Source organism: Gasterosteus aculeatus, chromosome 2 (genome assembly GCF_964276395.1).
Source record: "Gasterosteus aculeatus chromosome 2, fGasAcu3.hap1.1, whole genome shotgun sequence".
Classification (NCBI taxonomy): domain Eukaryota; kingdom Metazoa; phylum Chordata; class Actinopteri; order Perciformes; family Gasterosteidae; genus Gasterosteus; species Gasterosteus aculeatus.
The window spans coordinates 18,452,363-18,464,988 of NC_135689.1; the positions used below are offsets into that span (position 1 = coordinate 18,452,363).

At 45.2% G+C, this 12,626-nt stretch overlaps 1 protein-coding gene across 3 annotated transcripts in view; it reads left to right on the plus strand.

Annotated features, from left to right (window-relative positions):
* Positions 1-379: 379 nt before the first annotated feature.
* lamb2l (laminin, beta 2-like) overlaps positions 380-12,626 on the plus strand; it is a 43,591-nt gene continuing 31,344 nt past the window's right edge. The window contains exon 1 of one of the 3 annotated variants that reach the window (XM_040192543.2): positions 380-583. The gene's annotated coding sequence lies outside the window, so the exon portion shown is untranslated. Of the gene's footprint in view, positions 584-708; positions 728-10,602; positions 11,004-12,626 lie in introns of those variants that run through there. The other 2 variants (XM_040192544.2, XM_040192542.2) reach the window with 2 other exon arrangements.

The following is a 12,626-nucleotide window of genomic DNA, read 5'->3' on the forward strand; positions in this document are numbered from 1 at the left end:
GGTCAGTGGTAAAGTCAGTATTCAGTAAAGGCAAATCAATTCATGCCTGTCAGGCAGATTGATCATTTAAAATAAATCTACAGAAATGAATGATGGCTGGGTTCCATTTCACTGATTGAGGGTCCTGGTGCTGATCCCTCATTGACCCTTTTCCAAAAGTCTGTATGCGGGTCAAGTTTAAGTTCACCGCCTTGAACAACGTCTTTCTTCTCACATTATCAGAGCAGCTCGGCGCGTGTGAGTCAGCGGGTAAATCTTTAACCCGGCGGTGATAGCGCTGGGTGGGGTCCGGCCGCGTGGAGGGGACCGACCCGCTCCTGTCCCAGGCGGACTGGGGCTCCACCTCCTCGCACCGGGTTGAACCCTGTGCTTCTAACGCCATCATTCACCGAGACGGAGAGCGAGCGCACTCAGGCGGGGAAGCCTCTGCGGGACGGCGGGCGTGTGTGCGCGCGTGCGTGGGAGAGAGAGAGAGAGAGAGAGAGAGAGGGAGAGAGAGAGAGAGAGGGGGAGGGAGGGGGGGAGAGTGCGCGTGTGTGCGGGACGGAGGCAGAGAGAGAGGTCGCAGTAATCTACCGAGCAGGTGAGCGCTCCATCTTCTCCTTCCGTCTTTACTAACATGTCTCTGAAGACTTCTGGTCGGGGACGACCTGTCACGCGAATGTCGCCTTTGAGCAGTAAACGGCCACCGGACACCCGCAGGGGACGTTAGAGAGAAGCGGGAGCGGTATGAACCATATCGCTGTCCCCGTGTAATATCTCTGTTAGGACGTAGAAGTGTGGGTTTGGAGGGACTTTTGTTGTGTTTTTATACAAACCTTTTATCCGTGTTTTCCGGGCAGTTAACCCGCTAACATGTTTATGTGGCTTAAGTAGTTACCTTAATTAGTGTCGGCGAGTTTGAAGTACACTGCGGTCACGTGGAGCGCATCTCGGTTGAGCGAGCCGCAGCCTGAAATGAAATGCACCTCCATTCAAAGTGTTACGGTACGGTGCCTTGTACAGCCCGAAAGACACGCCGATAGACCCATATTTAAGAAATCATTTGTCCAAATTCATTTAACATTATTTTGGACGTTATTTGAAATAACATTATATTCCCCAATCTTTTTTAAAGCAGATTCTTAAAAAGCTGTATTCCAATTGCACTGCATTCTTGTTTAAAAGGACCTCCTCTATATCCCTGTCTATTTTCATAGTATTTACTGTACAGTTTTGGAGTAAATGAAAGGTAAAGTCAGCTCGTCGGGTCCCTTCAGTGCAGACTTCGGGATGCCCCCAATGTTGGGCACTTCCTCCTCTTCTCCTCCTCTGAGCGCACTGTCCCCTTACCCTTTGGGGGCCGAGGTGGGCCCACCGTTGAGCCGGCATGAGCGGATGCCTTTCTGGTGGACCTCTGGTCTTCCTACTGACCGTGCTACAAATTCTCTGGTTCCAAATGTGTTGCTTCAGCAGGGGTTGGCGCGGGTTACGGTGGGACCCTCTTCCATGCCGGCGGGGTACCGATCCAGTGGTCCTTGAGCCTCTCCCCTGTTTTGGCAGGGAGGACTATGCCGGCGCCCTCCGGGGCGGCACCTTATTTGACTATGACCTCCGATCAGACGAGGCAACCTTATGAATTTAAGCGTCTTACGAAGCGGAGGAAATGAAGCTAAGGATTCACGCAGTAGTGGCAAGCAAAGAGGGAAGGACCCTGTGCCAAATCCCCGTCCGGCAGTTGGACATGGGAAACGGGGCGTATGGAAGATTGCTTGGGCAGTGTCTCAGCCCGTAGACGCCGTGAGGCCGGTAACGGCCCCATTACGCCTGTGTCCGGTCTTCTCAGAGTTGTTTTTTTTGGGAATGTAGCCCAAAGTGGGTTGTAAACCATCTAGGGCTAAATACTGGCATGTGACTGATAGTCAACAAGTACCCTAAGGCAGGGGGCACCAACCTTTTTTGCCTTGCGGACCGTTTTCATGTGAGACAATATTTCGTGACCGCTCTTGAAGGTGTGTCGGATAAACACGACGAAATAACCGGCCGGAAGATGGTGAACTATTCCTGCGTTGGGCAAATCCAGAGGAAACTCTGGTAGAGGCCCGTGGCGGCCCTGATGTGCAGATCGGTCGTCCGACCCGAGGCACAAAAAAGACTAATCAAATCTAGCAGCTGGTTCCCTCCAAAGTTAAAAAAAAGCTGGCGCTCAGTCTTGCCGTTTTATTTGGTAAAGCGAATGATTAGAGGTCTTGGGGTCGAAACAATCTCTATATATCCCTAAACTAAGGGTGTAAAGATTCATTTTAACACCGATTCGATTCGAATCGCGATTCATGGTTGCTGATTCGATTCATGGACAATCTGGGTTAATTTAGAACGATTCGATTCGATTTGATTCAGTGACTTGAAATCGATTCAGTAACTTTACTGGACAGTGCAGGCAAAGTTTCTGAGATCCCTGTTGTTTCTTGTAAGGAAATCAGGTTTAAATTAATTATGGATATTATAAACAAGCAAACAACAATTAATGGCAAATGTATTAACCGTTTATTTGAATCAAGTGCAATTTTCAATATAAACATTACACAATAATTACACAATGTTTGGATCAATTTACAGAACCCCGGATTTTCAACCACATTGTGGGGTCGCATGTCTTTACAGATAAACTTGGCAATTGTTACTGTGATGTTGAGTTTGGTGCTGGTGAGGCCTGAGGTGTCTGCAGAGCTGCAGTTACCTGCTGCTGCTGCTGCAGCGGTGACGCTGCTAGAGGTGCCTGACTGTCGGCGTTTTGTTTAATCCCACGGCGCCTTAGTAGATGGCCGGAAAGATTCGTTGTGTTTCCGTGTTTTTTTATTTGGCTTCTACATATTCTACAAACAGCGACCGACTTATTTAGAACACCTCCGTGTTTGCAAAAGCCAAAATGTTTCCACGCGCTGGATCAATAAGTTAGTTTGTAAATGTCTCGCGCGCAGACGCTGTGTTTTGTTGTTGTTCCGAGTCAAGCGCGGCTGCCGCTGCGTACCGATGACGTCACTGACAGGCAGACTGAATCGAGTAACGTTTAACGTGTCTAAAGTGATAAAAAACAAACACACACACATCCATGCCGTTTTTGTACTTAAATCCAATGTGCAGTTTCCAAGTATCGATACAATTGATTATGTACCATTTCAATCGATTTGTAATCAATATATGTCGTCCGAAATGCCGATTTGCGGAGCACAGATTGATTCAGTTGGATTGCAGGAATATAAATCGATTAATCAATTCAGTGAATGAATCGTTACACCCCTACCCTAAACTTTATATGGGTAAGAAGCCTGGCTTGCTGGCTTGGAGCCTGGCGGGAAATGCGAGCCGCCTAGTGAGACACTTCTGGTAAGCAGAATCTGCGCTGTGGGATCAATGGAACGTCGGGTTAAGGCGTCGGATTCCGACGCGCATCAAACCCCCATCTTGGTCAATAGAAAAGGTCTTGGTCAATATAGACAGCTAGACAGTTGCCATGGAAGCCGGATTCCGCTATGAGAAAGTCTATTTGTCTACTTTTGACTAGTACTGTATATATACCACGATATATAGATTTGTATATATGGATAAGGAGAGAGAATATTCTATACATATATGTACATACGTACAGTATATATGTATGTGCATGCATATTTCTAGATAAATAAATAACTAAGCTCTTTCACATTAATCCGCTGTAAGTAAGAAAAATATTTCATTTTGCTGACCTTCATTTCAATCCAATATGCAACTTGCAGTGAAATATGAGATATTGTAGCATCATATTGCATTAGTTTTAACTTTTAAAAGTTTTATCAGTGTAGATCAACAAAAGATTGTTTCTATTTATAACTGAGGTTGAAAGTTGAAGATTTGTGTGTCTGTGTGGACCTGCTCGGTCACTGACACCAGTGGGTTGCTCATTGCCGGGGGGCAGAATTCTGACACTATTGCACAAATTCCAACCAGATTATCCTGCAGCAGATTAATGGAGGGCAGAGCTAAGATTCACCAGCGAAAAGGGTTTGTATGAATTGTTTTGGCTGGTGCAGATGAACAACAGGGGTTTGAGGTTTCTTGAACACGTCCCCACCGGCTCGTATTAAATGTCTATGGCCACCTTGCAAAACATATCTTTCCTCTTTGGCTTTTTCCCTTGTGGGGTGTTCTTACAAATTTTGAACGCCATTTACTTGTTAGGGTATTTAGACATGAGTGTTTAGAGGTGCATGTTCCCATGACTCTTAGTCTTGCTTTAATCAGCTCAAGGACCTGGCCTCCTGCCCTACTGCGGAGATCAACTCTAACCTGAGAGGTTAAGAGGCTCTACGAGTCGCGGCGGCTGGTAGTTCTGCCATGTGGGTGGTGGCTGGGTTTCCTCTTTGTTAATTGACTTTGGGTTGACCAATATATTGGCCCTTGAACTTTTTTGTGGGTATTTTTTGTTGTGTTTGCAAACTTAAGAAGAAGAATAAAAAGATGAGTGGTAGCAGGTAGGTGGCGAAGCTCTCCCGAAAGACCTTGACTTCAGCACTTGAACGCACCACCAGGAGCGATTTCCAGAGCATTTTGAGATTTGAAGGCCATTAAAACTCTACAAAAAGAAGCTTTAATTCAAACCAGTTCAGGCGTGGGATTTGTTATGATGAACTAGCATTGTTTGAAATGAACTGAAGAAGACCAGTGAGCCTCGGAAGTGGACGAGTGCGCACCAGTTGTCATGATGACATTTTGTATTGTCATTTAGCCAGTTGTGAGCAACTTTTCTTTAAAGCATTGTTAAAGCTTACAAATGTCAAAGTGAGGTATCCACTGACTTATTTCATCATTGACATAATTAGAAATAAATAGAATGCTTCAAATCAAAGACTATTCAAAAAACGATTGACTTTGAGAAAAGGGGACCCAACAAAACAGGTCTCAAAATGCTCCTTTCTGGGTTTAAGACTTTAAGGAATGCTTTTGTCCACAGTGACCGCCAAAATCCACACAAAAGTTACGCACAAAAGGTCCACGTATAGCTTATAATTGTTGAACAATACGACCGTGGATGCGATCTAAAAGGGTTAAAAGGGCATTTTTCATTTGGTCTGAACTCTAGCTTTGATCTCGTCTCTGGTGGTTTGGGCAGGGGGCCGCGGGCCGCGGTCACGTTGGAGTGTGTGTGTGCTCCAGTGTCAGCCTGGTGTTTGTGCCCCTGTGCTTGGATCTGCTGTACCTCTCCAAAGACTTGTCGCTGCCGTTGGCCCCTCGCTCTCTCTCTGTGTCTTTGATATCGGAGCCTCTGTCGGGGTCTGTGCAGGCCGAGGCGTCCTAATCACGTCCCCTGATACAAATCAACCCCTTGTTTGCAGCACAATGACGAGATGAACAGATTACCTCTACGGCCCTTTTTCCTGTCTGTCTCTCCCGCTCCCTTCTTCCTGTCTCTAAGTTATGTCTGGGGAATCGTCAAGCTCATTTAACTCACACCAAGTGTATCAACAGCTTGGTTATTTTCATGGGCAGAAGATAGATCTGTTGTTTGATTCATTTATTATTAAGTTCACACAATTATTAAGTGATAATTGTGATTCCGATAAGTTCTAAAGAGTTTTTAGCATCCATAATACTAATTCCATAATAAACATCAGTTAGTTATCACCATTGTTCGCTCGACCAGACAGTTAACCCACCAATAGTCTTAGTATATTAGTACTCAAGATTGAGTAATTTCTTTATTAATTGCTTTTATTTTTTTATTTTCTTGTATAAATGTATAAAAAGGCAGTGCATCTGAATCAAATGTATCTTCTCTCTTTGTGACTACACAGCACACCTAGACACTCATTTAACGTTGGAAAACAGCACTGCAGGTAGAGAAAGTCCTTCCAGACAAATGCAGTAAATCACCACACAACAGGAAATGTATTTTTTCTTTTATCCGTCTGCCAGTCTAGTGAGCTGCAATCATTGCCAATTACATCTCAGGACGTAAACCTGTAGGTGTGTCTTTTCCCCTCTTTGCCACACGCACACGTGCACACACACACACACACACACACACACACACACACACACACGGAGGGGTGGGGTGGGTTAAAAGCTGGAAACGACTGATGGCATGCAAATCAAACCACAGATTGTCTTATTAGAAACAGGAAATGCAATTTCCTTGTGTGTTTTACAGAAGCAGCGGGTCGAATGTTCCGCCTGAACCCAAGCAGGAAACCTCTCAGATCACTGTCTGCTTTTTTTTGATTACGTGACAAATCCACCGTCCATCCGTCATTATGTGAAGATGGTGGAGCCTCTTCAGCTGAACCTAATCTCGACTTCACTGACCTCCTCCACTTGTCACCGAACCACAAATCTCTGTAGGGCTTTGCTCTCCTGCTCCTCTGGCCTCGCGGCGCTCTGGCTTTCTAGTACCAACATGTACGAGGTGATTGCATCGGTCGCTGTGTCTGAGCTGAATTGAATCACCTTGAATGCTCCTCGCCGGCTACGCTCTCGTCATGTCCTCGCTCGATTCATCTATTTCGTTTCAGTGTGTTGTTGGGTTGCATAGGAGGCCATAACACAGCAACAGAAACTGCTCTGGTTGTGTTAAAAAAAGGGATGCACACACACAACATCCGTTGTTTGTGTGTACACAAGTAAGTGAATCTCCTACTGAGGGGTTTAACTCTCTCGGTAAACCGGAAATAAATCATTATCTTTGAGTGTAGAAATGAGTTAAATATCCAGCCAGTATTATGAGATTTCCTTTGGCTCCGCGGGTGATTATCTGACGATGGATGTAGTGGATTAGGTCGCTGTTTGAAGGGAAGCTGTTTCCTTGTTTGACACTATGGTTAAATGAAATCCCTTTGGTTGGAGAAGTTGCGTTTGGGTGGTCTCCCCCCATCAAGGCAAACAGGTGGCTTAGTTGTTGACTGGTAAGGAGTCATTTGTTTTTTATTATATTAGTTGGTGTGTCTGCCAGTGACCCAGTAGAGATCGGCTCACCAGGGACGACCTTCTCCAAAGGACATTGATCGTAGGTCAAAGAGGGAATTACCCCACGTCAATTCATCAAGACGAGAAACCCTCAGTGTAATTTAGGCAGAAACACTCACCCACTGTGGCTTCAGGGTGTGTTCCAATAACTGCTTTGAATTCCTTTGACCTGTACAGTATCAAACTAATTGAGATGATCTCATTGCAATTTAATGATGTCTCTGAAAGACGAATAAAAGAGGTGAACATCTGCACCTCGTCTGAAAAGCACAAGAAAATAGGCAAGAATTTGAACTTGTCGACAAACCAGCATATAGTTCAGCTGCAAAAATAACGCCGCTTTCATATGCTACTGCTACTCGGCGCAGCAGAACGAGACGTGTTGTCATCTCGTCTCTTGAGGCTGATTAATGCCAAAAGCCGCTAACAGCCGGGACTTGACCACGTGTGGAAGGAAGTGAGATTAGAAGCAGCACTGATTTATGTCATCTCGCTTTGAGTTAAAAGTGTAACTGTCCCTTCTCCAACCGCGCAGCACTCAAACTAGTCTAGTCTACGGCTACTTTCTCTGTCTCAATCGCTGCAGTAGGTTGTTTTGTGTGAAGATCAAACGTTGCTTTTTAACCAGGAACCTTGTTGTATTTGATACCCGAGATCCCTTCACCTGCTGGCAGACACTCTATTATATCCTTCAGTAGTGCTGCATGGAACGAGTGAGGGATTTAAAGTTCCTTCGCTTGAGGCCAACTAAATGAATCTTTATTGGCCCTTTTGTCGGGGAGTTTCTTTGATTCTTTTACTAATGGTCCGTGTGCTTGTAAATCCCAGCGGATTTATGTCTCCCTGACTGTGGTGCAGGTAGCAGCAGCTTTAAGTGGTGAGTCACCTGCCTGTGTGAGGCAAGCAAACGTCCTCCATGACCTCACCTGAATGATCTGATCCCATTCCAAGCCTGGCCTACTTAAACAGTCACAGTTTCCTGCTGCAGTGTACAGAGAGGTGCACTAATGAGTCCTAAAACCTGGAAGCTGTCTCCAAGTAAATGTTTTTTCTTTCAATAGGTTTTGGGTTCGATGGCTCAAATAAGGTTTGTAGTTAACAAAAACTCAAGCGGTTTAAAGGTAGAAGTCCACTCTTACGGCCTCGTTGTATACTGTCATACCACAGCGGTGTAGTTTGTTTCAGGTGGTAATCATCGGTGATGATTGATTTATGATGATTGATTGATTTATTCCCTCACTAAACATTGTACACATCATTTTATGTTGTGTCAAGTCTTCTCCAATGCAGCAGGAAGTGAATGAAAAGTCCATTAGAGTCAAACAGACCATAGAGCGTGGTGTGCTTTGGGGCGGGGCTACCTTGTGATTGACAGGTTGCGACCATGATGTTGTCTGGTCTGTCTTACTTTAATCCTTTCACTTTGTGTTTTTAAGTCATGACAGTTCATGTTAACATTTTTGACATCTACAAATGTCTTATTGAAGGTCCAGTTACAGCCCATCCTGCCCTGTCACCTGTGGTGGAAAAATACAAAAGTACATTATTACATTCTCACAGAGTGAGCGAGTCCTAGGATACTGAAACAACGAATCTTGAGAAAGAGTCATCCTTGGATTTTATTCTCTACTTTGCGGGTCTCCATCGTCCTACAGAGAGCGATATAGACTGAAGGAGGACGAGCCAAGTCTGCAGGATCTGTGTAGCTTATAAAGGGCAGGAATACAGGGTAGGTGTTGGCACAAAGACACCCGGTTAACAATGGAAGGGCCAAACATCTTCTCCCCAATTCATCTCCTTCCAGCTGGCAAAGTAGAGACGATCTAATCAACACAGATTATGTGTGTTAAGCAACTTGACTTGAGTCTTAAGACAGAGAAGTCTGGCATTAGAAACAGGAAGATAAGTCAGTCATCACTTTGCTATCACACACCTCTGTTGATGACGACCACAAACCAAGTTAGCTACACCAAAATGGACAGCAACGGATGGGTGACATCAGAGTGACCACATCTACTTATTGTACAGTCTGTGACTCTTTTACAGACCAGTATCAGTGTTTCCCTTACCATCATATTACCATAGGTCACTTTTTATGACCTATGGGTGAGGTAGAAGTATTTTAATCGTTTGTTTGCCACAAAACTTGTTGCAATGATCTAAAATTTCCATGGTTGGCCTCCAGGACTACGTGAGCCCTGCAGCGCTACCGGCAGTGTGCAGAGTGGCTCAGTCCGAAGGCAGTCATCTCATGTGTACACACACAGAGTCGGGCTTATCGTGTTATTGTACTCAAGGATATTGGAGCCTGGGATTGTTTGGACTAGTGTCTTGAGATTTCTTAGCTTTGTCTGACAGCTGTACAGAAGTCACAGCTTTCTATAGTTTCCTCTTATCTCGGTGTGGGGACGAGGGGTTTGTGCGTGTGTGCGTACGTCAAAGTCGTTCTCCGGTTTAACAAGGTGCAATCTGACTTTTCTCCTTTATTCTCCCTTCTGATTTATTCGACTACAGAAGGTGTTTTTTTGTGCTAAAGAAAACGTGGAACCCGCCATGCCTTCACGAGGTATCGGATATAGATGTATCTGAAAGGGGGGCACCAGCGGCCGCTATGCAGCAAGTCAGCCTCTTCGCCCCCCTCTTTTGCAGGGGTCAAAGGTCACGTCAGCAGCGAGCTGCGAATGTGAACGCTGCTTTGTTCTCCCCTGCAGTTTTTAGTTTAGTCCAGCCTAAGTCACACACATGCATGCACATAACCCGCACATACACATATATCTTACAGGCACAAACACGCACCCCCCCCCCCCCTCACCCCTCACCCCGCTCCACTCCCTATTTTCTCTCTCGTCCCTTATTCACTCATAGCACCAGTTGCTTCAGCCTTTGAATAGAGCTGACCTCCGCGGCCCTGATGCATCAACCCAGTTGATTTGTCACATGTTTTGTTTTTTAGTCGTACTGGAGGTAACAAAGACGAACCAGCAGCAAATCCACTTGCCAAACTTAAATCAAGTCGGGAAAGCCCACTCCACTTTAGGCCCTAAATAATAGTTCAGCATTTTAGGGAATACACCCACTGTAATGAGTTAGATTTATAAATCCATACCGCACTGTGTGATCTACACGCTAAACATGAAACGACTGACAGCTTAGCTTAGTTAGCTTAGCACAAAACTGGAAACAGGTAGCGTGGCTACATTCCATCTGTCACAACATTTACTTACTTGTTCTACTCAAGCTCACCGGTTTTACACTTCAGGTCTCATTTGTTTAATTTGTGTGTAAACGTCTTGTTTGTGTATATACTTCCATGTTTGTCTGGTGGTTCGATGTTGTAACCACACTGGAGGACGAGTCAGCAGCTTGTATCAACTTAAGCTTTACATTCATAAATGCATTCCATGCATTAGGTTTAGCCCCGTACCGTCTCTCCATCCCTTCCTGTGTTTCCTTCTTTCCTCTTTCCTTTTAGCCAACACGTTTTTCCTCCCTCTTCCATCCATCTCTCTGCTCTCTCTCTCTCTCTCTTTTTCCTCTGGCCTTCTCTCTCGCCCCTTAACTCTCCCTCGGCGTCCAGAAGAAAAGGGGTGGTGCATTCCAAAAGCTTGGAGACCGTTCCCCTCTTTCAGCCAGTGGCCCACAGAGTGACGGACGCATTAGAATAAGAATAGCTGTCCATTCACCCGGGTGCCCCAGTGACGAGCCGGAGGGAGCCGGAGGGAAAGGGGAGGCGGGGGGGTCCCGCACACGGCGTTCCCATTGGCCGCCGCTGTTCCCTCTGTTTTCACATCGCCGCCGTCAGTTGCGCTTTCAAGTTTGTTTTACACATTCTGGCGCACATACATGCCACACATGTGCATGCACGCGTAAATATACACATTTTGGGCTTCAGGGCCTTCACACATGCACGCTGGGATACGGGAATCTACGCACACACACACACACACACACACACACACAGTCAGAGACAGAGGGAGCGATTCTGACCACGCAGTGCAGAGGAGTGTGAGGTGACCGGCGTCTGTGTGAGTATGAGGCTACAATCTGTTAATGCTGCTCATGAATATTAATCGTTTACTGCACGGTTTTACTTGTGGGTTTGACATCAGCTGAAACTCTCTGGGTTCTTGTGTTTTTTGTGGATTACTCCTTTGTGGAAAATTTGGGATTATCTGATGATCTTTTTGTCTCTGAGCAACTTTTACATCTTATTAAGTGTAAGATATGATTGTTATAGTCTTGTTCTAAGTGTGAAGCCTCATTAGTGGCAAAGATCTCTGTACTCTGACTGGAGACGTACAGCAGGGCTGCAGTAGTAAAAGAGGATCTTATCTCAACTCTTTATTGTGGTTGTCATTGTGGGTCAGTGTTAGTCTCTATATTGAAAGATCTTTCAATCATTTCATAGCTATATGTAATTATTTTTTTCTGAATTTGGAATAAGACTATTCTTTAATATTAGATCTGACCTCAACAGCGTCTGAGTCAGTTCTCTTCCTCCATGATCTTTCTTGTTAGTCTTGATCAACACCTTCTTTTCATTTCTCCTCCCCTACTTCCTTTACTCTAACAACCTCTCTCCTTGGCTCGCTATAGAAATACATATTGCCTCATTTACAAAGGTCTGAGAATGCAGGCGGAGCACTTTTATTTTGTTAATTGTAGATTAACAACTTAATTTTGTGTATTGGGAATAAAAGCAATGGATTTTACATTTATCCAGCATCAAGCAAGATAAAAAAGCCGGCTCACAGCTCTCACTTTGGTTATAATATTGTAATAGTGGAAAAGCATTAACGTTTACATCGTCAGACATAAGTGAGCATACATTAACGGCTCAATCCAAAAATCTGCAGAAAACACAAGCTCAACAAATTCACTTTGAAAAGTGATGATGAAGCAACAGGTGTTGTATTCCCCTCAAGGATGCTTCACACAGGAAGTAGCCATCCTCGGTGTTGGGTATCATCCATGCGTTACGCTACGCCGGAATAACAACAACAGCACTCGTTGCTCCGTACATCCAGCCCGATCGGTACTGCACATGTGCAAGGTAGATCGGGACACAAGCTTCTCCGGGCTCTCGCGTATCAAAGAAACAAATGGCGTATTGTTATGAATGCAGTCACCGACTGAATACACACGCTAATCCGTTGAACCGAGTGCTGAGACGCTGTTGGGTCCCTCCTCCGCCTTTGACTCGTTGACCTCTTATTGCTAAAGCAGGCTGTGAACACTGCCGTCCAACAGAGACCTGCTTTAGCGGCCGAACCTGGATTAGTGAGTGAGGTCAAGCTATTTGAGAAATTCTTTCAGATTGAAGACATTTGATCTGTCAGACAACAAAGCAGTCAAACTCATTTAGCCTCGTCCTCTCGCCTTCCTGCAGCCGCTCCTGTTGGTCTCAGAGGTCGGATCGGTGGAGTGCGTTACACGAACAATGTGTGTTCTCACCTGTCATTATCTGCGCCGACACACAGCGCTCCGTCCTATTCATCGAGCAGATGTCTGTGTTTGCGGAGCCTAAGTACACAAGAGTGTTTTTTTTCTCTCGTCATTGTGGAAACATAATTAAGATCGCTTGTAGCTCAGAGGAAAGCCTTGAACTGCACTACAGCGGCGTTTCTTCTATTATCCTCGGGGCCTCT